At 38.5% G+C, this 25,235-nt stretch overlaps 1 protein-coding gene across 2 annotated transcripts in view; it reads left to right on the top strand.

Annotated features, from left to right (window-relative positions):
• Positions 1–624: 624 nt before the first annotated feature.
• Positions 625–25,235, top strand: part of ACC (acetyl-CoA carboxylase) — a 1,497,654-nt gene continuing 1,473,043 nt past the window's right edge. The window contains exons 1-3 of one of the 2 annotated variants that reach the window (XM_090383552.1): positions 696–710; positions 13,239–13,310; position 25,235. The exon at position 25,235 is cut by the window's right edge and continues 149 nt beyond it. The gene's annotated coding sequence lies outside the window, so the exon portion shown is untranslated. Of the gene's footprint in view, positions 711–13,238; positions 13,311–25,234 lie in introns of both variants that reach the window. The other variant, XM_090383551.1, reaches the window with a different exon arrangement.

The raw sequence follows: 25,235 nt of genomic DNA, 5'->3' as shown, positions 1-25,235 counted from the left end.
GGTAAACCAGTCAGCAATAAAAAAAAAATTGAACACTAACATGCACACTAACACAAATGGAGTGTCGATGTATTTTAGTTGCAATAGTTGCTTGTTTTTAAATTAAACTCTAAATTTCGCATCATCCGATTAAGATAATGAAAAGTGCTGTTTAAAACTACTCGAAACTAAAAACCTTGACATCCATGAACGATCATGTCAATGTGGCAAAATGTTTTCTATGTTGTGGTAAAAATGGACCTTTGAAAATTTTACTGAAACCTCTTGGTTATATTAAAAAAAAAAAAAAAAACCTAGTAACTTACAAAGGGACATATATATATATATAAAAAAAAAAAAAAAACCATTCCCAAAGGTTTGTAACGTGCATAACAGTACATGCAATTGGCAATTATCATAATTGTAAACTGACAGCCATACCTTCAGTTATTGTAATCAAAATGGGCGAAGAAGATGATAAAAACGCTGCCTACGAGTTTGACGACAGGGGGTAGAGGAAGAGAATTTTGCGCACGTTTTGAATTGAAATATCTTCATGAGGATGTTTCATAAACAGAGTTGCTCTTCCCCAGCCTCAGTTTTTAAGTGCTTACATCGTTGCACCACATGTTATGACGTAGGAAAACATTTGCTTACCTTGAATGTTAAGTTTCGGTGAAATGCAGTGGTGAGTAAAAAGTGTTTGTACTTGATGTATTATTGGAGTACTGGTAAGTATCCGAATATTACGTTTTAAACATTTATAACATGAAATGAGTTGTTATTGATTGAATTATATGCTTATAATTCAATTAATGATAACTCATTGATTGTATTTTATGCAGATTTTTTTCTGGATGGGGTAGACGGATTTTTTTTTTTTTTTTTTTAACATGTGGTCTGGTAGGTATTATCGAAGATGTTGAATGATAACTTTTTTTAATTGTAGCTTACGTTGGCTACTTAAAAATCAGTATATCTATCAATCTGTTGATTAAAACTATTATGCTATTAATTGATATAATTAAAACTTGTGCTGTTATATATATACACACACACACAACGGCATAATGTATATATATTTGCACATTCGCTAGAGGAAGTTTTTGCCAGTTGTTTGTGATTGGTATAGGCAAATAAAGGAATTATACACAGCCGTTGATGCTGTTTTCAGAGGCATGATTGTCCTTCGTGATGATATAATGGTTTCGATATTTGCCCCAATTCGAGAGATTTGGGTTGAAACCAGTCGGAGACCGATTTCAACCTTTATTTACAATAAAGGTTGAAATCGAATTTATTTGGACCTTTCAACCTTTATTGTAAATAAAGACCTTTCAATCTTTATTGTAAATAAAGGTTGAAAGGTCCAAATAAATTCAGAGACAGGTTGAAACCAGTCGGAGACTGATTTCAACCTGTCTCTGAATTACTGCAGTCTCTGAATTTAGTTGGAGACTGGTTGAAACCAGTCTCCAACTAAATTCAGAGATTGGAGCAATTCGTATATCTGGGTCGTAGTTGGTCGCTTTCAGGCAGAGCTAGTTGTGTTTTTCCCCTGTGAATTGTAGGTTTATATCCTGTTTTGCGTGATTAGTCCGATTTTTTGGCACACAGTGTTAACCCAATTTTTTTTTTTTTATATATAATGTTTGTATATTTAGTTAAAAAAAAAAAAAACACATTTTTCTTAACTAAATATATGCAGTTAAAATATAGAATTTTGCTAATTTAGCACGGCAGTTATCATAAGAGCAAAACTTGGAGATCTAATATGTAGCAATTTATGGTACAGCCAATTCAACATTTTTGTCGAAATGCGAGGATGTATGAATAATAAACGTATACCAATTTGTTTGAAATAAAACATTTATACTAACTGCATATTGCTGCATGCTACTTAGTTACTATACTAATTATTTTCATCTTGTTGTATCTCGAATTTAAAAAAACTATAGCATCACATAATTTATTTTATCCCCAGAGTGCTGAAACTGTCTGTGCATAATAGTGATAGTAATCGCGGCATGTGATGCAAGAAAGCAAGTATATGAGCTTATGTAGCACCAGCCAAAAAAAAAAATTCACACAAACATTCCCTTTAAATGTTTGTTCAGTTCCTCCTTAAATTTATTTAACCTATCAACCTCCACAATGACAGATGGAATTTTGTTCCAGCAATTAACCACCTGCTGGCTAAAAGCAAATTTCTGCACATATATTCTACAGCTGACTTTCCTCAATTTGAATTTATATCCCCTTAGGATTGTAATCTGAACAAGTGGAAGAATCCCATCAGAATTCTGTGTGCTCAACCCATTCAAGGCCTTATACACCTCATTCAGATCACCTCGCAGGTGCCTAGTCTCCAGCCGTTGAAATTTGCAGAATTTTAAGCCTCTCTTGGTACGAGGATCCCTTCATTCTCCTCACCAATATTGTTGCCCTTCTCTGTACATGCTCAAGCAAATCTACATCCTTCCTAAAATGAGGCCTCCAACCTGTATGCATTACTAAAGGCAGTGGCCTGACCATTGCCTTATACAGAGGGACAATCACCTCCTTTTCCCTACTAGCAAAATTCCTGTATATCACTGACAAAACCCCATGACCTGCTCTTGCAGCCTGTCTGCATTGTTCAGAAAACTTCATATCTGACTGCACAATTACTCCCGGGTGTTTTTCATTTTCTACCACCCTAAGTGTAGTACCACACAGTTGGTACATTCCTCTGGGGGTTACTTCTACCCATATACAGTACTTTGCATTTGTCAATGTTAAACTTCAGTTGCCACTTCTTAGTCCATCTTCCCAAATTTTCTAGATCCTGTTGCAGTAGCACACTGCCATTACTGTCATTAACAACCCTGCCAACCTTTGTATCATCTGCAAACTTCAACATTAAGCCTGATATACCTTCATCAATGTCATTGATGAAAATACAAAACAACAGTGGACCCAACACCGAACCCTGTGGGACTCCACTAATAGCATTAGTCCACGAAGAGCAGCGCCCATTGATTGCCACCCTCTTTCTTCTCCCACTTAAACATCCTTTTATCCATTGTAGTAACTTACCATTAATACCATTATGCTCCAATTTGTACAGTAGTCTTCCATGCGCAACAGTGTCAAAAGCTTTCCTGAAATCCAAGTATATGATATCAAAATTATTTTTTGCATCCAATTCCTTTGTAACGACATCATAATATCCGATCAAATTTGTCAGACAAGAATTTTCCTTAACAAACCCATGCTGTGTCTGAATTATTGCTGCAGTCTTGTCTAGATGATCCTGCAATGCATCTTTAACCAGCGACTCCATTATTTTACCCAGAACAGAAGTTAAACTAACTGGTCTGTAATTACTCGTGTCGCCCTTCGAACCCCCTTTGTGAATTGGGGATACATTTGCACATCTCCAGTCCGTGGGTACCTGCCCCGAATCCAAGGATGCTGTAATAATTATGGCTAAGGGTTTGCTTAGTTTCTTTGCCGCCTCCTTTAATATAACTGGATAGATCCCATCCACCCCAGGTGCCTTTCTTTTGTTTAACTTCAACAATTTCTCCTCCACTTTGCTCTCAGTTATCATAAAATCATTAAGCATCCTGCTACAATTTGATAACCATCTGGCATTTTCAATCCTTAATAACTCCTCGTGTGAATGTAGATGCGAAATACTTATTCAGTTTGTTTGCTATATGAGCAGGATCATTAACAGTCAACAGTCGAACCATCAATATCAAGTGGACCAATCTGATTCATCCCCTTCCTTTTAGAATTTATATAAGTAAAGAAATCCGTAACTTATTACTGTGCATTCAACTTCTAACAAAGTTGAATGCACAGTAATATTCAGGTTGAATGCACAGTAATATATTATTCAGGACATTATTATTATGAGCCATATGGTACAAGGAAGCCTGAGGCTTATGCTTCACCAGCCAAAAAAAAATTCTCGAGTTACCCTGAGAGAGAGAGAGAGAGAGAGAGAGAGAGAAGAATGATGTCCAGCTCAGGACCCTGGATTTCCCAAGTCCATAGAATTAATTGAGTTCCAGGAATTAATTTTAAAGTAATGATTGTACTAATATAAAGGTTTACTTAAAAAAAAATTCAGAAGTGAATCTACAAATTATTGATACCTATCTGCTGGGATACATGAATGGGTTTGTTCATATCAACCCTACTAAACCACCTGTCAGGTAAAATTTTTGGTACCCTCACAGGGTTAGATCTGGTGGTATGTTAGTTTCACTACTACAGATTTTCTATTGCAGGTAGAATCGCTTCAAGTCATTATAATACGTGATTGCAAGTAACAATTGCAGCCACCTGTTATATGTAAAGGCATAGTAACTATTTTGCTGCCTAGATGCAGTGGCTTTCACTCTTAACGCTGCTCTAATAGTAGGTAATTCAAAACCACCAATTTTTTTTGGTTTCATTTTATTTTATTGAATAGTATTCCAATGAAGAATTCAAATAAAGTTATGCTGAGGTTTTGTGCCCATTTTCATAGTGCTGGTAAGAGTCAAACTGAAGAATCAAGTAGCATGATACTCAGAAGGTGGTGGTGGCGTTCTGTGTTAAGTGAAAGAGTAACTACAGCTGTGCAGCTTGAATTCAGCCAGTTCTGAATAATGTATTCTTTAGTTTGCTCGATGAAAACTACTTTCCAAGAGTTAAACCAGGTAGCCCTTGCCTGAGACTGACTGATTCAAACATGTTGTGATAAACGCTGATAAGTTTCCTATGTTGAGACCAGTTTCAAATCCAGTCCTTTGAAACTGGAAATCGAGGAGGCTTGAAGTTGTATCAATATTATTTTTTTTCTCCTTTTTTTCCCCCTTAATTACTTAACATGCTAGTGTGATAATAAGTGTATCTTCTTTGGATAGAAAATAGAAATTGAATGGAAGTCTCTACACAGGAAGTGTGTCTGTAAGTAGCACACGATAGCAAATTGACTTTTTTTAAATTTACAAACATTAAATTTGTTACAAACTAGAATACCGTGAAAATGCCACTAATATTAAGATTCGGTTTCTGTGTGTGCACGTGCCTTTTATATTTTCTATTAACTGTGTTCCAATAGTTAATGTTTTCTTATATGTAATATGATAATTGTACGTCGATTAGGATTTTTACTGAAAACTGGGCACTGTTTTATGAAATAATATTAACATTGCTAATAGTAGGGTGCCCTTGCGACACCGGGCACTAAAAATTATGTCATCCTGGAAATGTCTCAAGTTTCCTTCTTCAGAGTGCATTTTGTCCAGACTTTTTTTTCTATTCACAGAATTTTTGTCCTGATTTCCATCCCTGAAAATTTAGTAACCCTGTTATTTTATGTTTTTTTGGCCTGAACAACATATGTGGCTTGTTCTCAGCTGTTCTTCTGCCTTTCGTGATGGGCCGAACTGATATTATCACCTTCGCTGATGATATAAAGCTGTTTACTGCTATCAACCCTGGAGACACTGCTCACTACACAAATGCCTTAATCGTACAGAAAATCCAGAACTTCGAGGCCTTCCTCTCCGGTTTTCGAAACAGTTGACCTTCTTGCTCAAACGCAACCTAACAATGGTGCAACCCAATATAAGAGAATCTGCAATTTCTGCTGTTCAGCAACACACCAATCTGGGCATTATTTTTGACCAGATGCTCTACCACACATAGACCATCTGCAAATAAAGTTCTTTCGATTCTGGTGGATGCTTAAGTTACAACTTATGCATGTCCATGACCAGGCCATTGAGTGCAGATATATTAAGACATGTGTCTATCCTGTCATACTTTATGGCGCAGAAGTCTGGACCTCAACTGCCACAATGCATCTGAGACGGATTTTTTGTGGACAAATTTTGGCTGTTGAAGTGGGCCATATGGAAATTTCGGCTTTCCCCTGCACCAAGGACCGCCCAGATGGTGCCAGCTCTAAACATCAGACGTCTTCCCTCCATTACCCCTGACAGAAGACTCATCTTTGCTGTAAAAATGATGGTTGGCATTATTTTGGAACCAAACTTCTGGGCTAACTGCGGATGGAGCATCCCAGTACCAAGCCTTCGGGCCAGGCCAGTCCTTCAGGCCACCCCAAACTGGTTAAAGTTATCCGATCGGTTCTTACCCGTGCAAATGCTGCAGTACATACACTCCTTGGATAGCGACCTCTACAAGTTCGCATTGGATAAAAAATATAGGCAGAACTTACTCCATCGACTTTGTTCTCAGGACCACGTCACAGGACATTAGAACCTGCTCCCAAGGACCTGACCATCACTGCTATGGATCCATCACTACAGTGTTCCAAATTTCTGCGCCTGCTCAGATGACTCCAGCACTGTAAAAGGACTGCTCCCTGGAGTATAATTTAACTTGATAACATGTTGTTGTGTGTATATATTTTCATATGTAAATTTTATTTTTTTTTTCCAATGTTTAATCCTACACTTGTATAATTAGCAATAATATTGTTTTTTTTTCTCCTATCTCATTCTTGTTTATTACATTGTATTAGCCTTTACTGTAAACCCCTGGCTTGTAGCCGTGAAGGGTATTGTGTATGGTGTGTGCCTTCTGTATGCAATAAAGAGTTCTTCTTAAAACACTTGCACAGACGTAATACATAAAGTATGGTATGGCCTGAGATGCACTAGATAACTAACAATAAGTAGAGATAAATTCCCAAACTGGCCATTTTAATTTGGACATCATACACACTGGAGGGTGCCTCCGTAGCCAGGTGGGCAGGAGCAGCAGTGCGTAGCACCTGCTTCTTGATTAGACCGGGGTTCGAGCCCGTGACCACCAAATACGGAGGATGTGGAAAGGTCAGAGAATGACCACCGCATATCCCCGGAGCAATATGGCCTTAGTTGCTAATGCTCCTAAAAAAAAAAAAAAAAACGAAAAAACAAAACAAACTGGAAGAGAATCAGTCTTATATTGGGTTCCCTCCAGCTGATTTTTATAATCCCAGTATTAATTAATAGTATTACTGGGTTTTGTAAGTAATTACCAAGAGCTTCAGATCAGGTTTTCCAGAATTTAAATGTGGATAGCAAGGTTGGAAATTTTATTCAGCTATTTAGCATGATATCAAGTGAAAAGTGTATGTGTTAGTTTTTTTTTTTTTTTAAATTAATTGCTAATGGATGTTTTAGCTACAGTTCAAATGAATCTACAGAAATTTTAACTTGAATTACAGAACCCAAGTCATATCTGAAGTCATAATATTCCTCTGTTTAGCATGCTTGAATAGAGAAATGTAGAGTTCTGTATTAAATTATAACCGCACATGTGCATGCATGCTTAGTCTCAGGCTGCATTGTGACCTGGTTTAAAGAGCCCATCTTTGTAGGCAGAAAACCCAATATCATCCCTATATGAGGTATTAAGACAGACTTCTTCATTGTATATATCAATCATTTATATTGTCCTAGAATCTTCTTTAAAAGTAATAAAAAAATTAGTAAAGGCAGGTACTTTAGTTTTAACTAATTGTTGCTACTGTATATTAGACAGTTCCAAAACAAATTAAGAATATGCTCAATGCATACCCTAGGTTAGGCAGGTAATGAAAAGTCTTAAGGAGAGAGCAACATAAAATAGCAAAGAATTCTTTGCTATATTAACATTAGTTGGAAATGGACGAATCACATTGGTCCACTTGATATTAATGGCATAATTGTTGATGATCCTGTACAGATTGTGGATGAACTAAATAAATATTTTGCATCTACGTTCAGACACGAAGCTTTAGAAATGGGGTATAGGCAAACAGTGATGGAGTTAAATGATTTTATGGTAACTGAGAGGAAGTTGGTAGAGAAATTGCTGCATCTAAAAGTAAACAATGCATCCTTGAGCAAATGGAATCCTGAGTTATATTAAAAGAGGTAGTAAGTTTGTCTTGATATGAATTGAGTTATAAGGTGGTCACATTCTGATTTGTTAAAGGGAGATCATTCCTGACAAACCTGATTAGCTACTCTGAGGTTGTTGTTGTGAAGGAAGAAATTGGATGCAACAAATAATATTGACATCATATAATTAAATTTTAATGTCTTTGATGTTGTATCACATGCGTGATTGTTGCGTAAATTGGAACAGTATAGCATTAGGGGCAAGTTACTACTGGAACAAAGTGATGGATAAGTGGTAGGTGACAAAGAGTGATTATAAATGGCCACTGTTCTTCAGGAACTATTTGATCAATGCACACCCATAGGGGTTGGTGTTGGACTCCCCCTACTGTTTTAAATATTTATTTGTTTATTTACACCACAAACAGCAGTGCAGTACAGTATGCCTTTCTGTGACATTAAAATCCATATACAGTGTTTAAAATAACATACTGTATTTTCAAAGGGACTTCATCGTCAGCCATTTTCAATGCACTGCAGGATGAAGGCCTCTCCAGCAACTTTCCAGTTCCTTCTTTTTTGTGCAATGCCATTCATTTACTACCCACAAACTCATGAATTTCATCTATCCATCTCTGCTGTTGTCTTTCAGGTTTTCTTCTAGCTCCTCCTCGGTACCATTCTGTTATTTTTTTAGTCCATCAGTCATCATGCCTTTGAGCTATGTGTCCTGCCCAAGACCAATTTAGTTCTTTAGTTTTGATAAGAATGTCCTTCACTTGGGTTTGCTGTCTAATCCATGTTTTTCTCTTCTTATCTAACAGTCCCAGTATAATTCGTTCCATTCTTCCCTGTGTAGTTCTCAGCTTCTCTTCCATTCTTTTGGTGAGTGCCCAAGTTTCGCTTCCATAAGTCATGGGGGGAGTATGCATTAGTTCATTATTTTACGTTTCAGACAAACTGGGATATTGCTCTTCAGTATGTGACTATATTTCCTGAATGCTATTCATCCAAAATTTATTCTTCTGTTGACCATTTATCATTATTACAGTTAATAACTTGTCCCAGATAAGAATATGACTCCACTTTTTCAATTACTGTTCCTTCAATCATTATGTCCCTTTCTGTGGCATACTTGTTTATCATTACTTTTGTTTTAGCTATATTCATCTTTAATCCAAAATCCTTACTAACTGTGCATAACTGATTTAAGATTTTCCTAATTCTTTGGGATCGTGGCTTATAACCACAATGTCATCTGCAAATCGTAAATGGTTTAGGTACTCTCCATTCACATTGACCAGTGTGAATGGAGAGTACATTCTGCGACCAGTCTCATCTTCTGAAAGCTTCCTCAAGGGCAGCAGTAAACAACTTTGGAGATATTGGTGTCTCCTTGTCGAACTCCTTTCCCGATTTTAAATTTGCTCCTGTCTTTGTCTAGTCGAATAAAGGAGGTAGCATTCTCATATATTTTCTTCAAAATCATAATATATGTGGTACCTATGCCTTGTCTTTCCAGTGAACGAAACATTGCCTTATGCTGTATGGAGTCAAATGCCTTTTCATAATCCACAAATGCCAGGCATAATGGTGTTTTATATTCATTTGCTTTCTCCATTAGCTGTGATATTATGTGAAGGTGATCCATAGTTGAGAATCCTGTCCTAAAGCCTGCTTGCTCTTTCAGCTGATTCTCATGAAGTATAACTCAGTATATGCAATTTTGTCCTTGTCAGTGTTTATCTTGCCCTTCATTTGTCATCAGAGATTAAAAGAGAGAGAGAGAGATGTGGATGACATAAAATCAAATAACAAGATAAGAAGACTTGGTGTTAGCTTCAGAAACCACTACGAACTGGCCCAAAAATAATTTTGCATGACGTGGATAATGAAGTAGGAAAGAAAGATGTGACACGCAACCTGTACAAGAAAAACATAATCCATCTTGATTTCAGCAAGGAAGATATAATGGCAGGAGCCTTTTTCAGATTCCCTAGTAAAAACGGAAGTAAGATGGGATCAACTGGGTGTTGGAAATATCTAATTATATTAGGATCTTCCTCACTCAGCAACGAAGAGTATTTATTAGGTATGCAAATCGTAAATGGTTTAGATACTCTCCATTCACGTTGACTCCTTTCTGCGACCAGTCTAATCTTCTGAAAGCTTCCTCAAGGGCAGCAGTAAACAACTTCGGAGATAGTCTCCTTGTCGAACTCCTTTCTCGATTTTAAATTTCCTACTGTCTTTGTCTTGTCTAATAAAGGAGGTAGCTGTCTCATATATTTTTTTCAAAATCATAATATATGGAGTATCTATGCCTTGTCTTTACAGTGCCCAAAACATTGTCTTATGCTGTAGGGAGTCAAATGCCTTTTCATAATCCACAAATGCCAGGCATAATGGTGTTTTATATTCATTTGCTTTCTCCATTAGCTGTGATATTACGTGAAGGTGATCCATAGTTGAGAATCCTGTCCTAAAGCCAGCTTGCTCTTTCAGTTGATTCTCATCAAGTATTCTTGATGGATCAATGAAGTGGACCAATCTGATTCATCCCCTTCATTCTAGAGTGTACATAAGTAAAGAACTCTGTGCTGTTTTTCTTTGCATCCTTTGCCAAAGATTTCTCGTAATCTGCCTTCGTCTCCCTAACCTCCTTTGTAGCTTGGTTGCAGACCAGCTTATGTCTATCATAAGCTTCTGTGTCACATGTTAATTTATATAAATCCGATGCATTTTTCTTCTCTGTCACATGTCTAATTAGTTCATCTGTCATCCATTTACCTAAATGGATGACAGATGAACCTAAATCTTGAACAATATTTCTTTGTTATTTGAATTTGCTGTTGGTAACATCTTCAGTTGGTTCCAACATATAGAATTTAAATACTGTCTCAGACTACTGTAGTCGCCTTTACGAAAGCACAAACTCTTCCCCATACCCTTGATGGTAGTTACCTCTTTGAGTAAATCCCACTTCAGCACACTGTGATCGCTGCCACCTAGTGATTCCTCTATCTGCAGATTCTTAATGCATGAAGAATCACTACTGATAATCAAATCAAGAGTATTACTCCCTCTAGTTGTCTCCCAAACATGCTGATGTAGAAAACAATCATTCAATAAATCTACAAAAGCCTTGCTAATGTGTGTGACTAACCCACATAATCCAGTCAATATCTGGGAAATTAAAATCCCCCATTATAAGACTCTCTGATTTACTGGCCCACTCTATTTCCCTGTACAGTTTCTTATTATACTCATCAGAGTCATTAGGCCTATAGCACACTCCTACTCTCAATTTTGATCTCCCCATGCTTATGTCACACCAAACTGACTCGACACTGCACTGTCCAGCGATGTCGACTGGCTTCACTTCCTTGGATTTTATGTGTTTCTTAACTAATAGCATAACCCCTCGTCCCTTCCTATCGTGTATATCCTTTCTGTAGATGTTGTACTTCCCAAATTCCAGTTGTGCATTCCTTATATCTGTGTGACACAACGTCTCTGATATCCCAACAATACTTCAAATTCATCAAATTTATTTACCAAACTCCTAGCATTGGTGTACACGCAAGTATACATTCACCTATTCTTTTTCTTAGTTACCCTAACACAACCCATGTGTTTACTTGTACTGCAATGACGGCCAGCAGTCTCTGAAATATCCTGCATCTTGTTTTCCAGGCTTCTGCTCATTCTAATAGAAGCAGTGCAAGAATCACTTTCACCTCTGCCAGTGGCTAATGTTAATCTATTAGTCCTTGTATCCCCCCCAAGCTAGCAGTTTTCCGACCCACCTAACACTGCCTCGATAGCATCAGCAAATATTCTTGCACCCTTTCTATTTAAGTGTCCCATCCCTGTAGAAGCAGTCCTTCTGTTAATAAGCACAGAACGGGCTGAGAAAAATTCTACCCCTTGAGCCTTGCACAATCTCTGCAGAGCCAAATTGATCGACAAGGCTCTCATCATATACTCCCTCCTATCATGTCTGGGCAGAATTGCAGACACTTTCAAATTCAACCCTAACTCACGGCTGTTTTTCAGCATTGACTTGTACTTGTTAAGTAATTCCGCCGGTCTCCTACTCTTAATATCCTTAGTGCCAACGTGTACAACAATATCACCCTTTGTGCCCTTAAAAGATGACATCTGCTCTACAACATCATCAACCCTTGTCCCTGGCAGACATACCCTGGTCCTGTTCCATCTATCCTTTTTGCACAATATGTTCCCCGTTTCCCTGACAATAGTCGCCTATAACAACTAGTTCCTTTCGGACCAGCACATTCTGCCTTTAGGTTTGCTGCTGTGTTGCTTGATGTTCAATTGCAAGCTCTGGCATTGATGTGGGCAGCTGAGAGCTTGATTAGTCCCTTAATTTAAATCCTTCGAGGGCATCCATCTCGAAGCTCTCACATAAGCCCATAACAATGCAGAGTTGGCGCTTGATTTCCTCACACTCGTTACATTGCGCACACACAAAGACATTCCCCTTGGTAATATCATGTCCCATTCCTGATTGCTCTACAAACATCAAACAAGCAGTGCATTTCAATAGACTGTGATTCAGAGGACAACTGCCTCCCCTCAGTTATCCCCTGAGCCACAGCACTTCCATTAGTTTGAGCCTTTTGCTTTGCTGCTCTGGTCTGAGTCATGATTTCTATTCAAGTTCAATAAAATTCCAATACAAAATATAACCCTAAACTTATATCCCAGTGCAGTTATAACACTATGTATTTTGGTATCGAATGTTATCTCCATGTTACGTTATATGAATTTCTTATCCTGTGTTATGTTATATGATTTTCTTATCCCCTGTCAACTTATATGTATTAATTTATGATGTTACGTTTGTAAAAACTATGTCGCTATATTTATTTAGCTAAAGTACAATTCGATTGACAATGAAATTTTATAGGAATAATAAATTTTACTGATTAATTGATACTACTATACTCGCTATCTAGTTTTCCGTTAAACCTTACGCTATCTAGTTTTCCGTTAGACCTTACGCTATCTAGTTCAGTGCACTCATATCGTATAACAATGGCGGCAAGTTACGAACGGTTAATCTATGGACACAGGGTATTATTTACTTTCCAAATCATGCTATCTAAATTAAAAATAAAATAAACTCTTGTGGGTCAGGCCATAGAAGATCAAAATACACAACAGATTGGGTGCATTAATACTGCTAGTTATCAGCTTATCGAGAAAGTGCAGATGTTAATACTTTCTTCGGGAACTGTAGTGGACATTAGATTGAAGTAATAATACCACACTCTATAAGGCCTAGATTTATATTGTAGTCCAAGTCTCAAGCATAAGAGCCTAATGAATTGCTTTTGTATTCCCTTTCAGTATCCACAATCTCTCCTAAGTCAGGAGGAAACCAGATCAAGTGCAGTGTTTCACAGAATATGCTGAAGTTAAGTATGTTGAATCAGGTTTGATTCTAAGTTTGCCTATGGTACAAAGGGAGATAAGGTGGCTAATGACATTAATCAGTGAATGGTACCCCAAGAAGATATAGATAAAGAAAGTGGTATGCTGAAAAATTATAATTGAGTTTTAACTGAAAAATGCAAGGTTCTACACTCGGATAGCAGAATCCCTGAATAACATACTATTTCGATAGCACTAAACTTAAATAGTTAATAAGGAAAAAGATCTAAGGGCAATTGTACAGTCTTAGCATTAGAAGGGCACATGATGCAAGAAAGCAAGCTTATATAGCATCAGCCAAAAACAAAAAAAAAACACACACACCCTTCTCATTTCACCCATCCACTCGCTCCAAATGTTTGTCTAGTAGTTTGTCAAATGTTTGCCTTGAATTTGTTTAGCATTAGCATTAGCATTAGTAGAGGCATATGATGCAAGAAAGCAAGCTTATTCAGCATCAGCCAAAAAAAAAAAAAAAAAAAAACCCACTCCCATTTCACCCCTCTGTTCGTTCGAAATACCTGTCCAGTTGAGCATTAAATTTGTTCAGGCTATCAACTTCAACAACAAGTGATGGAAGTCGGTTCCATCAACCAACCACCCGCTGGCCAAAGGCAAATTTCCGCACATCTATCCGACATCCGTCCTTCCTCAATTTGAATTTATGCCCTCTGAGGTGATTATTCTGAGCAAGATGAAGAATCCCATTGGCATTGAGCATGCTCAAACCATTCAAAGCCTTATACACCTCTATCAGATCACCTCGCCGGTGCCTAGTCTCCAGACTCTGTAATTTGCAAAACTTAAGCCTTTCTTTGTAAGAGCAACCCTTTGTTCCATTCACTAATCTTGTTGCCCTTCTCTGTACCCGTTCCAGCAGTTCTACATCCTTCTTGAAATGAGGCCTCCAGACCTGTATACAGTACTCAAGATGTGGCCTAACCATTGCCTTATACAAAGGAATAATCACCTCCTTATCCCTGCTAGAAAAATTCCTGTATATTATTGACAAGACACCATGAGCTACTCTTGCAGCTCGTCTGCACTGCTCAGAGAACTTCATATCTGCCTGCACAATTACCCCCAGGTCCTTTTCATTCTCCACCACTGTCAGTGTAGTACCGCAGAGTTGATACGTTGCTCTGGGGTTACTGTTTCCCATATGTAGTACTTTACATTTTTCAATGTTAAACTTCATTTGCCACCTCTCAGCCCATCTGTTCAACCTTTCCAGATCCTGTTGCAGCAGCATAGCGTCAGTAGTGTCCTTAACGACCCTGCCAACCTTTGTATCATCTGCAAACTTGGACATTAAACTTGATATCCCATCATCAATATCATTCATAAACACCGAAAACAACAACGGACTCAACACTGAACTTTGAGGAACTCCACTAATAACATTAGTCCACGTTGAGCAGTGTCCATTGATTACCACTCTCTGTCTTCTGCCACTCAACCATCCCCTTATCCATAGCAGCAATTTGCCTCCAATGCCACACTGCTCCAATTTGTGCAGCAGTCTTCCATGTGCAACAGTATCAAAAGCCTTTCTAAGATCCAAATATATAATATCAAAGTTATTCCCTGCATCCAGTTCTTTTGTGACTACATCATAGTATCCAATCAAATTGGTCAGGCAAGACCTGCCCTTAACAAAACCATGCTGCGTCTGAGCTATAACTGAATTCTTGTCTAGATGATCCTGCAGTGCTTCTTTAACCAGTGCCTCCATTAATTTACCTGGAACAGAAGTTAAACTAACAGGTCTATAATTACTTGTGTCAGCCTTTGATCCTCCTTTGTGAATTGGGGTTACATTTGCACATCTCCAGTCTATGGGTACCTCCCCTGAGTCCAAAGAAGCTCTCATAATTATGGCTAGGGGTTTGCATACTTCCTTTGCTGCCTCCTTTAATATAACTGGATAGATCCCATCCACCACAGGTGCCTTTTTTATGTTTATCCTCAACAATCTCTCCTCCGCTTTCCTCTCAGTTATTACGAAATCATCCAGCTCACTGCCAATGTTTACTTTACCTACATCATTCTCCTTCCTGAATTGGGGCGCCTCCATAGCCAGGTGGGAAGGAGCAGCAGTGCGTAGCACATGCTTCTTGATTAGACCGGGGTTCGAGCCCGTCACCACCAAACACGGAGGATGCGGAAAGGTCAGGGAATGACCACCGCATATCCTGGAGCAATATGGCCTTAGTTGCTAATGCTCCTAAAATCCAAAAATAACAATAACAATCCTTCCTGAATAACTCCTCATGCGTGAATGTAGATGCAAAATGCTTGTTTAGATTGTTAGCCACCTGAGCAGGATCCTCAACTGTTGAACCATCAATATCCAGTGGACCAATCTGATTCATCCCTTTCCTTCTCGAGTTCAAATATGTAAAGAACTCTTTTCTGTTTTTCTTTGCATCCTTTGCCAAGGATTTTTCGTAGTCTGCCTTTGCCTGCCTAATCTCCTTTGTGACTTGTTTACAGACCAACTTATATCTATCATAGGCTTCCATGTCACCCATTAATTTGTATGTATCCCATGCATTTTTCTTCTCTGCCACATGTCTCATTAATTCATCTGACAACCATTTAGGCCTAAACCTTGAACAATATTTCTTAATTAGTATGTAAAGCCTGGTAGCCTCCAAGATTAGTTCCTTGAATGCTTCCCATTTTGAGTTTGCTGTTGGTAACATCATCAGTTGGTCCCACTGTATAGAATTTAAATACTGTCTCAGACCATCATAGTCGCCTTTACGAAAACAAAAACCCTTCCCTTTACCTCTGATGGTAGTTACCTCCTTGAGTAAATCCCACTTCAACACACTGTGATCACTGCCACCTAGTGGTTCATTTATCTGCAGATTCTTAATGCATGAAGAATCACTACTGATAATCAGATCAAGAGTATTGCTCCTTCTTGTTGCCTCACGAACATGCTGATGTGGAAAACAATCATCCAATAAATCCACAAAAGCCTTGCTAGTGTGCGAGTGACCAACCCACAAATTCCAGTCAATATCTGGGAAATTAAAATCCCCCATTATAAGACTCTCTGATTTACTGGCCCACTCTATTTCCCTGTACAATATCTTATTATACTCATCAGAGTCATTAGGCCTATAGCACACTCCTACTCTCAATTTTGATTTCCCTATGCTTATGTCACACCAAACTGACTCGACACTGCCCTGTCCATCGATGTCGACTGGCTTCACTTCCTTGGACTTTATGTGTTTCTTAATTAATTGCATAACCCCTCCTCCCCTCCTGTCCTGTCTATCCTTCCTATACACATTGTATTCCCCAAATTCCAGTTCCGCATTACTTATATCTGTGTGACACCACGTCTCTGATATCCCAACAATATCTGCCTTTGATGTTTTGAGCAATACCTCAAATTCATCAAATTTATTTACCAAACTCCTAGCATTGGTGTACACGCAGGTATACATGCACCTGTTTCTATTCTTAGCTACCCTAACACAACCCATGTGTTTACTTGTACCGCAATGACTACCAGCAGTCTCTGAAATATCCTGCATCTTGTTTTCCAGGCTTCTGCTCATTTCAATAGAAGCAGTGCAAGAATCACTTCCACCTCTGCCAGTGGCTACTGTTAATCTATTAATCCTTGTATCCCCCCCAACTAGCAGTTTTCCGACCCACCTAACACTGCCTTGACAGCATCCGCAAAAATTCTTGCACCCTTTCTATTTAAGTGTATCCCATCCCTGTAGAAGCAATCTCTCTCCTGTTAACAAGTACAGTCCAGGCTGAAAAAAATTCTACCCCTTGAGCCTTGCACAATCCCTCCAGGGCCGAATTGATCGACAAGGCTCTCATCATATACTCCCTCCTATCGTGTCTGGGCAGAATTGCAGACACTTTCAAGTTCAACCCTAATTCACGGCTTTTTTTCAACAGTGACCTGTACTTGCTAAGTAATTCCGCCGGTCTCCTACTCTTAATATCATTAGTGCCAACGTGTACAACTATATCACCTTTTGTGCCCTTAAAAGATGATATCCGCTCTACAACGTCATCAACCTTTGCCCCTGGCAGACATACCCTGGTCCTATTCCACCTATCCTTTTTACAAAGCATGTTCCCCGTTTCCCTGACAATAGAGTCACCAACAACTACTAGTTCCTGTGGGACCAGCGCATTCTGCCTAGGGGGCTGCCTCTGTGTTGCCTGATGACCAAGTGCAAGCTCTGGCGTTGATGTGGGCAGCTGAGAGCTTGATGGGCCCCTCAATTTATTTCCTTCGAGGGCATCCACCCTGTCCTTCAAGCTCTCATAAAGGCCCATAACAACGCTGAGTTGTCGCCTGATTTCCTTGCACTCCTTACATCGTGCACACACAAAGACATCCCCCCTTGGCAGTATCATGTCCCGTACCCGACTGCTCCGCAAACATCAAGCAAACAGTGCATTTTAAAAGACTGTGATTCAGAGGGCAACTGCCCCCCTCAGTTCTCCCCTGAACCACAGCACTCCCATTAGCTTGAGCCTTTTGCTTTGCTGCTCTGGTCAGAGTCATGATTCCGATTTAATTCAATAAAATTCAAAACAAAAATTAAATCCTTAAGTTATATCACAAAACAGTTATGTTATATATATTTTTTCGGTATCTAGTGTTTTCTACGAGTTCCCTTTATACAACTTCCGTATCACGTGTACCACTATAGTTATGTATTAATTATTTGTTACGATTAAGTTGTTATATATATATAGAGTTAAAAATACAATGTAATTGACAATAAAGTTTATCAAGATTAATTACTGATTAATTGACAATATTATATTATGCACTATACTACACTAAGCTTATGCTATCGTGTAAAAATGGCGGGAATTCACGAACGGTATTTCTACGGACTCGTAAGTATTGATTAGCTTCCAAATCTCGCTATCTCAATTTAGAATAAACTAAGGATCCTAACTAGGTCTATAATCTACTTATAGAAGATAATTTGATATAACAATTGGTTAATAAATCGACTAAATTTGGTTAAAAAAAAAAAAAAAAAAAGACCTCTCGTTCAATTTGTGACACGTGGATTTGATACCGTTACCGATACTAAGTAATATCTACAAAATCTCTGTCTAAGTTAAACTTTAAACTAAGTATCGTAACTAGGAATATAAAGCTACTCTAGAAAATAAGTTAATATGACAATTTAAACTAATAAAGCAGAAAATAAATCAGGAAAAACTTCTCTGTTTCAAGAGCTTTAAGGAGCAACGGCCGCACAGGCTAACCTCGCACCCAGTTTAAGCTATCAACTTCTACAATGATAGATGGAAGTTTGTTCCAGCAATCAACCACCCACTGGCTAAAGGGAAAAAACCTTACACAACATTCTTTGAGCAGTGCTGATGATCTTCTAAGACAGCTCATAGAGTTCTATCAATGATAATGATTTATTTAAGTGATTTCTACATGTAAGGTTGGCAAAGTAAGGTTGTAGTAAAATAAGGATGTAGTAAAATGATGCAAGAAAGCAGGCTCATATAGCATCAGTCAAAAAAAAAAAAAAAAAAAACCCGAACTACGCCCTTTTCAATACATACCATTTAAAGTTTTGTGTAGTGCTTCCTTGAATTTATTCAAACCATCCACTTCCACAACAACAGATGAAAGCCTGTTCCAATAATTAACCACTAGCTACCTGAAAGCAAACTTCAGCATATCTATCCTGCAGTCATCCTTCCTCAACTTAAATTTATGCCCCCTCATGTGTAGTTTCAGCAAGAGGAAGAATGCCATTCACATTCAGCTTACTTAATCCATTCAAGGCCTTAAAGACCCCAATCATTTCATCTTGCAGGTGCCTGGTCTCCAGAAGCTGCAATTTGCAGAACTGAAGCCTTTATAGGTAAGAACACCCTTTTGTTCTCTTCATCAATCTGGTTGCACTTCTCTGCACCTGTCCCAGCAGATCTACATCACTTCCTAAAGTGAGGCTTCCAGACTTGAATGCAGTACTCAAGGTGCAAGCTAGCCATGGCCTTATACAGAGGGATAATCACCTCCTTATCCCTGCTAGCAGTTTCAATATATCATTAACAAAACTCCATGAGCTGTTCTGGCCGCATGTCTGTCCTGCTTAGAGAATATCGTATCTGACTACACAATTACTCATCTTTTTCATTTCCTTGACCATAAGTATAGTTTAGCCAGCAAGTCATTGATTGCTGGAACAGGTTGCCTTCCAGGTAGTTGAGGCTAACATTTTGAACGAATTCAAAGGCCAATTGGAGAGTTACCTATATGAGGAGGGAAGCAAATAATTTGCATTTTCTTATCTACTCATTTCCCCCCTCCCCAACCAGTGCAGCAAAAGCCTGTGGCTTCCTTGCACTATATGACTATTACTAGTATCACACAGTTAATGAGATACTCTGGGATTACTGCTACTCATGTGTAGTACCTTGCATTTGTCAACGTTAAACTTCAGCTGCCATTTCTCAGCCCATTGACCCCAATTTTCCTAGATCTTGTTGCAGTAGCTCACTCTGATTACCATTGATAACCACCCTGCCAACCTTTTGTATTATCTGCAAAATTGGACATTAAGCCTTATATACCTTCATCAGTATCATTAATAAATATTGAAAACAACAATGGACTCAGCACTGAACCATGGAGTACTCCACTGATAATATTAGTCCATGAAGTGCAGTGCCCATTGGTAACCACTCTATCTTTCAGTTAACCATTCATTTTATCTATAGCAGTAACTTGGCCTTAAAGCCACATTGCCCAGTTTATACAGCAGTTATTTATATGCAATAGTATCAAAAGTCATTCTGAGATCCAAGAATATGATATCAAAATTGTTTTTTGCATCCAATTCCTTGGTCACTGCATCATCGTAACTTATCAGATTGGTTAGACAAGACCACCCCTTAATAAATCCATGCTGTGATTGCAGTACAACTGCAATCCTCTGTAGATGATCCTGCATTACTTCTTGAACCAGTGACCCTATTATTTTCCCTGGAACATATTTTAATATAACAGGTCTGATTACTCATGTTATCTTGTGATCCCTCTTTATGAATTGGTGATACATTTGCACATCTCCAGTTCATAGGGACCTCCCCTGATTCCAAGAATGCTCTAATTATGGCTAAAGCCTTGCTGTCTTGTTTACCTCCTTTATGATTGGATAGATCGCATCCACCCCAGGTGCCTCTTTTATGTTTAGCTTCAATAATTCCTCTTCCACTTAGCTTTCAGTTATCACAAAGTCATTAAGCTTCCCATTGGAGTTTGATAAACTTCTAGTATCCCTCTTCTAAAGAATTCCTGATGTATGAATGTAGATGCAAAATACCTGTTCAGTTTGTCAGCAACAGTTAACTCATTGACAAAGTGGCTCAATGTGATTCTGTCCCTTGCTTCTACTGTTAATATAAGCATAGAAGTCTTTACTGTTTTTTTTTTTTTTTTTTTTTTTTTTGTCAGAGACTACTCATAAGTGCACTGTTGATTGCTTCCACCCAGAGGTGCCTCCGTAGCCAGGTGGGCAGGAGCAGCAGTGTGTAGCACACACTTCTTGATTAGACCGGGGTTCGAACCCTTGACCGCCAAATACGGAGGATGCAGAAATGTCAGGGAATGACCACCGCATATCCCTGGAGCAATATGGCCTTAGTTGCCAATGCTCCTAAAAACCAAAATAACAACATAACAACAACCTCTAATCTCCTACTCTTAATGTCATTAGTGCCAAGTGCAGATATATTATCTTTTAATATCACCTTTTGAGCTCTTAAAAGATAATATCTGCTCTACAGCATCATTTACTTTTGTACCCTGGCAGACAGCCTGGTCCTCTTTCATTTCTCCTTGCACAATGTATTTTCTGTTTCCCTGACGATAGAGGAGAATGCTGCTCTGATGCACATATGTGAAATCTGGTGTTGAGCTGGGTAGCTGAGAGCCTGATGGATCCCCATTTTAATCCCTTTGAGGGTATCTACCCTGCTCTTTAAGCTCTCATACACACCCACCTTCTGTTAGTCTTCAGAATTTAAGGTATTATTTAGAATGTTCTTAGAGATCTTCCTAACAAATTTAATGTTAATGAGTTAGTTCATTTTACCCTGTGCTGCCTATTCCCTCAACAAGCAATACTGCTTGTGGCTGTGCATTGTATAAACATCACATGAAGTTTGGTAAACACTTCTTGTTGTAGCACAGTCTTTAATCTTTGAGGAATGACTTTTCATAGCCAAACATACATGAAATGTATTGTAATATATAAATTATTGCAATTTGTTTATTCAAGTGAAGGCAATTTCATTTCTTTATTCCTCCCTTAATTGCATTTAGAATATAGAGAATATAGAATATTTTCTTTGTTTAAGGCTTTACCCTCTAAAGCCTTAAACAAAGGTATGCAATGTGGCATTCGGCTGTTGTAGCCCATTCGCGACAAAGTACGACTAGTGGTCCGTTGCGATATTGTGTAGTAATAAACATCCACTTGTGCACTGGCACAAGTGGATGTTTATTCCTACAGTAAATTACTCTCTGGCTGGAGGCCAATTTTGCACATTTGTTCATTATACTTTTTCAATATAAATTAGCCACCGTGTGAATTGTATGATACTTTTAGTTTACCCTCTAAAGCAGGGGCGGGCAACTTGTTTCGTCAGCGGGCCGAATGAAATTTTCGCATCATGATGCGGGCCGAATGACATTTTCGCACCATGATGCGGGCCGGAATAGATTGAACGATTTAATAAAAAAAATCAGAACCTAAAAAATGTTATATTACTTGAATTACCAAATTATTAATTTATTTTTAAAAAAAAATATCTGAATGTCCAATTATCATTGAAAATGCGGCATTCGGCATCAATTTTTCTTTTTTTTTTTAATTGGCTCATTTTATGGGCTATAAATTATATTAAATTAAAAATTGTAATAATTAGAAAAGGCATAAAACATAAAATATGTCGCACCAATATTATTTTTTTTTCAATAAGAAGTCAAACCCAAAGGAACTTTGTTCGATCGATGCTACAATAATAATTAGGAAATAACTCTTTGACGCTGCGTAGAATCACTTGGTTACTGTTGTACTGGCCGCGATTCCCGATTGAACCGAATTAAGCCGAACGTTTACGGCGAGTGTAGTCAGGTATGGATTTTCTATATTTATGCATTTACTGAGGGGGCCGGATGTGGCTCGCAGGCCGGCTGTTGCCCACCCCTGCTCTAAAGCCTTAAACATTAAGGTAGAAATTCTGGAATAGTGATTCTTAACTTAAAATATATTAAAATTTTCTGCCTCAGACTGGTAAAATGATTGTAATTATATTGTAATAATAAAAATAAGTTTTGCAAAAATTTTTCTCAGTTTTATTTATGGTGTAGCCTACTGACTGACTGTCCAGTGCTAGTGTTGCTGTGCCCACAGGAGGCATTCTCTCTTGTTCTTCATTGATAACAAAGGGATGCAATGTGGCATTTGGCTGTTGTAGCCCATTCGCGACAAAGTACGACTAGTGGTCCGTTGTGATATTGTGTTCTGCGCACCAAGGTTGTATTCTGACGTGATGTGCGACATTGTGTCCCGTCTATTTGCTTGCACAATTCTAGCCATCCTCCTCTGACCTCTCTCATCAACAATGCAGTTTTGATTATTAGTATTAGCAAACTGATGAAAGGAATAAAGCTTATATAGTATCAGCAAAAAAAAAACCTTTCATTTTTCTTTTCTAATAATTCATATTATACTTTAAAGTTATTAAAGTATAATATGAATGCCCACTTCACTAACACCAAATGGATGTTTATTCCTACAGTAAATTACTCTCTAGCCGGAGGCCAATTTTTGCACATTTGTTCATTATACTTTTTCAATATAAATTAGACACCGTGTGTATTGTGTGATACTTTTAGTTTACCCTCTAAAGCCTTAAACATTAAGGCAGATGCCTAGTTTCCAGACATTGCACTTTACAGAAACCCCCAGTCTACCTTGGTAAGAATACCCTTTTATATCCTCAGTTAATCTTGTTCCTCTGTACATGCATTCCAACAGGCCAACGTTCTTCTAAAATGAAGTTTCCCAACCCATATGTAGTGTATTCAGGAATCTGAAAATAATCTGTGTATTTAAGGTGGGGCCTAACCACTGATTTATATGATGGGATAATATTCCATTTTTTTTATCTATTATATCAAACACTGTGCTGCCACTTTATTAGGTACACCTACCTAGTAGCGTGTTGAGCCTCCTTTATCCTTCAAAACAGCCTGAATTCGTCTAGGCATGGATTGAACAAGATGGCGAAAGCGTTGTGCAGCAATGGAGTACTATGCAGACATGAGTGTGTCACGCAGTTCCTTGAGATTCGACGGAGGTGTAGGCCTGCTGCGAACAGTCCTTTCCAGCTCATCCCAATGATGTTCAATAGGATTGAGATCAGTGGACTGAGCGGGCCACTACAGCAAAGAAAAGTCATTGTCATGTTCCTGGAACCATTCCATAGTAATTTAGGCTTTGTGCACTGCCGCATTATCCTGCTGGAAGTAACCATCTCACTGAGGATAAACTGTCAACTTAACTTGGTCAGCAACGATGTTTAGGTACAATGTGGCATTCAAGCGTGAATCTATGGGTATCAATGGACTCAACGTGTGCCAAGAAAACATTCCCCACACCATAACACTGCCCTCACCACCTTGCACAGTAGTCGTCAGACATGACGGGTCCATGGATTCATGTTGTTTTCCCCAAATTCTGAGCCTTCCATCAACATGATGCACCAAGAACTTCAACTCGTTAGACCAAGCAACTGTTTTCCAATCCTCGATAGTCCAGTGCTGGTGTTGCTGTGCACACAGGAGGCGTGCTCTCTTGTTCTTCATTGATAACAAAGGTATGTGATGTGGCCTTCGGCTGTTGTAGCCCATTCACGACAAAGTGCGACTAGTGGTCCATTACGATATTGTGTTCTGTGCACCAAGGTTGTATTCTGATGTGATGTGTGACATTGTGTCCCATCTATTTGCTTGTGTAGGCGCCTCCGTAGCCAGGTGGGAAGGAGCAGCAGTGCATAGCACACGCTTCTTGATTAGACCAGGGTTCGAGCCCGTCACCACCAAATACGGAGGATGCGGAAAGGTCAGGGAATGACCACCGCATATCCCCGAGCAATATGGCCTTAGTTGCTAATGCTCCTAAAAACCAAAAAAAAAAAAAAAAAACAAAAAACCTATTTGCTTGCACAATTCTAGCCATCCTCCTCCGACCTCTCTCATCAACAAGCGATTTTCTTCCACAGGAGTGCCATCGAGAGGATGTTTTCTTTTGGTTGCACCATTCTCGATACACCCTTGAAACTGTAGTGTGTGAAAAGTTCAGGAGAACTGCCGTTTCAGAGATGCTTTCTCCAGCACATCTTGCACCTCCTACAATGCCACGTTCGAAGTCCGTTATATCACTCCTTTTCCCCATTCGTACTATGGTTTGTACACTTAACTGATACTAGAACAGTTGTTCTGCTGCATTTATATCCACAACTGTGGTCATATGACTTGCAACGTTGTAGGACAAACCATTTGTGTACACAGCAGAGGTGTACCTAATAAAGTGGCAGTAGAGTGTATATTATTCTATTATTATCCATGAACTAAAATAGCTCTAAGTTTTCTTATTCAGCTTAATTTTCAATTTGGCAGTACTTTCAAACTTTGAGTTTGCATTATTCCAAAATATATTTGATAGAACTGGTGTCTGGTCATGTTATTTTACATTAATTTGCACACCTAATGTATTCATTTTTATGTCAGAATAAAATTAAATAAAGGAGTAAATACAATACACTACACAAAATCTTGGTTAACTAATATGTGACTAAATTCTTAGA

Source organism: Mastigoproctus giganteus, chromosome 10 (genome assembly GCF_048544385.1).
Source record: "Mastigoproctus giganteus isolate SK-2022 chromosome 10, ASM4854438v1, whole genome shotgun sequence".
Classification (NCBI taxonomy): Eukaryota; Metazoa; Arthropoda; class Arachnida; order Uropygi; family Thelyphonidae; genus Mastigoproctus; species Mastigoproctus giganteus.
This window is presented reverse-complemented; position numbering and strand designations above follow the sequence as displayed.